Source organism: Erpetoichthys calabaricus, chromosome 10, assembly GCF_900747795.2.
Source record: "Erpetoichthys calabaricus chromosome 10, fErpCal1.3, whole genome shotgun sequence".
NCBI classification, from domain to species: Eukaryota; Metazoa; Chordata; class Cladistia; order Polypteriformes; family Polypteridae; genus Erpetoichthys; species Erpetoichthys calabaricus.
Window position 1 is genome coordinate 62,496,159 of NC_041403.2, and position 6,117 is coordinate 62,502,275.

A 6,117-nucleotide genomic window follows, 5' to 3' on the forward strand; every position below is an offset into this window, starting at 1 on the left:
TGGTAATACTTCAAAACAAAATACGAATGTAAAAAAATAATCACTCAAGCAAACAGTGTCAGAAGTCCAAAACAATTTCAAACAATAATTCTGAATATCAACAAACTTGAAAATTCCAACAAAAAAACAGCAAAAGTATTATTTTATTAAATCATAATAAATTTGCTGGAGTTCTCTCTCATATAAATGAGTGTAGCTCAGATTAAACAAGTGTGCATACATGCATTCTTCACTAACCTGTCCAGTCACTTGTTTTTGACAGTGGTCCTCCCATGACACTTCTCATGCTCCACTCTGGTCAGTTGACAACAGCAATGGAGGGAGAGGAAGAAGGAGAGCAAAATGGTGAAATAGGTCTCTAGCTCTAAACAAGAGGTCATGTCCATGTGGATGAGATCATACAGATGAGAGTGGTGATGATGCACGGAGGACAGGGGCATTTGTGTGCCCCAGATCATTGGCTGCTCTAGGTATCTGCCTACACTATACTGCTATGCCAGTGACATACATATCTGTTTCTAATCAGTCTATACAGGCAGCAACAGGCACAAGTCAGGAAACAGCAATGAGAGGCCATTTTGAATTTCTAATGAACACGGCGTGCATGTCTGTAAGGTCTATGAGGAATATCAGAGTACCATGGCTAAAACCTATGGAAACATGTCGGAGAGGTGTACCAAGAAACATCACATAGACAAAGATGAAAAGATTTAATAATCGTATAAACTTATATAATATTGCTGAATTCCATTCTGGGGGTGGTCAGCCAGTTGACCTAAGACAACAGAACCGGGACCGTGTCTGACTTGAGCGTGATTACGTCTTTGTGATGTCTCATGCAACGGGACCTTTGCACATCGCTCAGACTATGGGCACCTGTGATCATAGCTGAATGGACAGAGAAACATAGACTCAGGCTTCTACAAAAGCTATTTATTATGTATGTGCCAATTCACAGACTTGTGCCCTGCAGTAAATTCATATTAAAACTAGTCCTTGTGCCGTGCCAGAATCACAGAAAGCACAGTGGAATTATGAATAAATAAAAAGAAAAAGAAAAGACTCAGGCTTTTGCTCTATTCACACTCCCCAAAATTACCCAAGGAAAAGAGACTTCACTGAGCTCCTCCACACTAGCATAGACCATCAAGTCCCCACATTGCCTCTATTCTCAGGACTTTCAGAGGACTCCAATCTGCCAGCACATCCACACCTTCAGAAGTATGCTAGCAGATCCGAGTGATCTTACTGTGACCACTCAATTTTTTTCCTGAATGGTTTTGACTGGAGCCTTTGTTTTCTTTTTATGTCTGACTTGAATTTTTGCTAACTGACTGTTGTGTTTTTGCTAAATATCATTCCACTTGTGAGACCAAACATGGCTCACCAGAACGCGAACATTCTTTTGCCTACAGCCTCCAAGAGTTACAATTGTTTGAGTGTAGGGCAATTGGGTACCTGTCAGGATTTACCAGGATTTTGTGAACAATAAAAGTAAAAGCGAGCAATAGAGAATGTGGAAAAATAGTTATAACACGTAGCAGTCAGATCACTGCTAAACCGGAACTTATTAAAATGACTTAAAGCAAAGTCTATAGAAAAAATAAAAAAAGACAAAATGTGTCAAAATAATTACATTTTCCTAAAGTGATGTAGTCCTTTAAAAATCACCTTGTTGGACAATGTATTGCCTTTTGTTTTACATCATGAACAAGCTTAAAAAAACTGATACCAGTCGTGGGACATCAAAAATGTATTCACTTTAATAATCTGTGTAAACAAAGTACAAATATGGTTTTGTTTTTAATATTTTTCTGTTTTTCAGGCACTCATACCTTAGTGTTCTAAACTTTGATGAAGTGAGTGGGGTTGAGATGCACATAGTTGCTTCACTAGTCATGTTTTCTCAAATGCCTTTATGACCGGACGTTTCATTTAAACACTGTCATTCGGAGGTCAGCTTTGGAGGCAGACGGGCATGCTCCCTCTGTCAGGATTGCACACTGGAGAGTACCTCTGGGCATTTGACTGCTTTTGAGTCTGTCTCTGTTGTAAAGAACAAGCATACATGGGTAAAAGAAAGTGATGAAGTGTCTAAATATAACATTATTTTTAAGGATGAACCAAGCATGCGGTGGTTTTAGAAGAGGCGGATATTGCAATCAACCTTTGTCTCATGTTTCACCCAGAGGTCTTACACATGTGTAGTTCTCATATCAGTCAGGCTTTTTCAGAAAGTATTGAGTAGTACTGTAAACACTTACAAATTCTAAATATGCTTTACAGGAACAGCACAAAAGATAGGCCTTCAGTAATAAAACTTAAAGGCAATAGAGACATTATAGAGGATATCTCTTTTCTGAATGGAGTACTAATGTTGTGACTTTCAAGATGTTGTAGAATGAAAACAGGATATGAGAATCAGATCACTTTTAATATAATATAAAAATACCTTCAGATAGGACAAAATGAAAAAAGATTCATGCTCCTCATATTGTCACCTTCAGTAAGGTATACTCTCCCTGATTGATTCTATAGGTGGTTTCCCAAATTGTGAAATATTCAGCACACTCTTGTAATCTTACTTCAGATGTAATTATTACTGATACTGTTACCAGTTAGAATTTAATTAATGAAACTATTTTAAACCATTAGTGATTACCTTTGATTTGCTTCTTCACTTGCCAATTTATAACAAAAGGAGTGAAAATGTTGGTAATACTTTTGTTTAGGTACTGCAAAACTGCATTTAATATCTCATTTACTCTTATGTTACCAGACCTTAACAAATGCTTATTTTGGCCTTCATATCACTTATATCAGCATATTATATCAATAGATTGGTTATTCATCTCTGTGCAGTGTGGGATATTGACCTGATGCTAAAATTACTTATTAATATCAAGGATTCCCAGGTCTTAAATATAAATAAGTTGCTAAATATGTAATATCAACAACAACAACATTTATTTATACAGTACGTTTTCATACAAATGATGTAGCTTTACAAGATGAAGAAAGAAAAATGAAAAATATAAAAATAAGACTCTGCAATACTAAGTAACAAAGAATAAAATAAGGTCCAATGGCCAGGGAGGGCAGAAAAAACAAACAAAAAAAAACTCCAGAGGGCTGGAGAAAAAAAAAACAAAATCTGCAGGGGTTCCAAGGCCACGAGACCGCCCAGCCCATACAGGACATTCCACCTAACATAAATGATCTAAATCAGTCCTCATGGTTTTTAGGCTTCACGTGAAAGAATTAGAAGATGATGGTCATGTGGACCTCTGGCCTTCAATCCATCAATGCAGGGACTGCATGGTTTCTTGATCAGGTGGTGGTGGCACAGATCATCACCACAGAAAACTGGAAAAAGAACAGCAGAGAAAGTAGGGCTTAGTACGGATTGCGGAGCCATGATAAAAACAATAATTAAATGCATATACAGAATATCTGGGTTACACTAAAAATAATCTATAAGAAAGCCATATTAAAATAAGGGGTTATCAGCAGTTTTTAAAAGTGCTCCACTGTATTTCGTCATATCAAGAGAAATGTGTTTCAGATCAGTCACCTCAGGCCATGCCAGTAGGTTACCAGATGTTAGTAGGTCACATTGCAGGGATGAATAAACACTTTGCCGATGTTTTGTAAATGTTATGAACTGTAAATGTTATGAAGACCCAAAGAAGTCATTGTTAAGGTCTTGTTATCCATCAATCCATTTTCCAACCCGCTGAATCCGAACACAGGGTCACGGGGGTCTGCTGGAGCCAATCCCAGGCAACACAGGGCACAAGGCAGGAACCAATCCCGGGCAGGGTGCCAACCCACTGCTGGACACACACAAACACACCCACACACCAGGGCCAATTTAGGATCGCCAATCCACCTAACCTGCATGTCTTTGGACTGTGGAAGGAAACCGGAGCGCCCGGAGGAAACCCAAACAGACACGGGGAGAACATGCAAACTCCACACAGGGAGGACCCGGGAAGCGAACCCAGGTCCCCTAACTGCGAGGCAGCAGCGCTACCACTGCGCCACTGTGCCACACCAGGTCTTGTTATATACAGTAAATAGTAAATGTCTAACAGATGCATTTTTGCAGTACCTAAATTAAAATGGTACTAATATTTTAAACAATAAATCATGTACATTAGCTGTCAAACATTTACTCTCATATATGAAAGAGGCAATAGATAAAGCTGTTCTTCTGAAAGTAAAGGTGATCAAAGTGAAACAAGTTAAAGATGTATACATGGTGTAACATTCAGGTGCATTTGGGTGTTAGTTAACTGTTATGAAAGTTGTAGTATTTCCATTTTTTATTCCTTACTTCATCAGACAGAAATATTTTTATTAAACATTTTTGGAACAATGAATCATATTTCAAAATAACAATGATAATAGAACGTATGGCTGTTTTTTTAATAGCACTTCACAATATCGTGGTTAAAAATCAAACCCAAATAGGCCTTTGGTGACTGAAATTGCTTTATAGACACCAGATTCCAACTCAAGTGATCAAATTTCATGAAATACTGTACTATTGTTAATTGATGGATGGGGAGTGTCTATCGCTAACTGTAATTTTTATTTCTTAAATATAAAATTTTTAAATGTACTACCTAATGAATTTCCCATTGGGATTAATAAAGTATCTATCTATCTATCTATCTATCTATCTATCTATCTATCTATCTATCTATCTATCTATCTATCTATCTATCTATCTATCTATCTATCTATCTATCTATCTATCTATCTATCTATCTATCTAATGGAAAGTTCAAGTCTATGTTTAAGTCCTCCCATGGGCCCTATAGAGCAGCTGATGTGACGCTGAATTCCCAGCCATGCGTGAGACTTTACTGCTGTGTTAGTAATTTGTATATGGAGTATTTGTTTTGCTATCTGAAGCAGCTATGGATGTGTAAAAGATGAAAACATACAAGTTGAAATAAATTCACCCAATGTAAACAGAAAATGAAGTAGTAATTAAGGTCACAGAGAAAGTTTCTTTGTTTTATGATAGACCATTTTGAAAATTTGACAATGCTTTTTAAAAGGAAATTGTTCACGTTTAAAATTTTTGAACAGTGAGCTCTGTTGGAAATATCAAAAAATAAACGTTCCTGACAAATTTCCTTAAAGAATTAGTGTTCCAAATGACAACAAAATCTGTTTACTGAGATCCAAGGTGTTTCACATGGGCAGATAGGATTTTTTTTTTAGAAAATGCACCTAAAGATGTTCATCATGGTTAAGCATTGAATTAGAGCAACGGAAATGAACAAAGTTGCAATTATGTCAGTGTTCATGAACTTGAAGACATTATACTTTATAAAAAGTGCTCTATAATAGATGCTCTGATTTTTTTTCAAGACTTAATAAATGAAATATTAATAACCCTTTGACTTTAATTCAGACCAATACATAAGTGGGCAAATTATATATCTGAAATGTCACACACAATTCTATTTAACATTAGTAGCAATAACTTTGTGAATTTCTCTACTAATAAATTAGATTACATTATAGATTGATCAATCAGCTTTCCAATCTCAATGCATATTGTCATGTCATATCTCCCCTTTAACTACCCATCTGAGTGAATTTAAACCAATAACAGAGCAAGAGACCTTTGTTCAATTTCCAAAATGAAATCTAATGCCTGTCCTCTTTACACTCAATTCCATCCAGATTGTTGAAAAATGTACTTGCAGTAGTTGCACTACCAATAGTGAACACAATGAACAAATCATTCAAAAACAGCCATTATTAGACACTGATTGATTAAAGGACACATATCCAAATGTTTTTAAGAATTATACAGCAATATTTAATTTAACTTTGGTCCTAAATCTTAGAGAAAATTGTAAACATACAACTTGAACAATATGTTAATTAAATGTATAAGTCTGAAGATAGTACTCTCTCATGGTGTCCTTCATGGTCTGTGCTGGAAACAAATCTCTTTTTTCTATATATTTTACCAGAGGAAATGGCAAAATGAATAGATTTACTTCAATGGGTAAAATGAGCAGTTTGAAAGATTCAAATCGAGTAGCTCCATTTCAACCAACATATTATTGCACTCTCAGACTTTTAAAT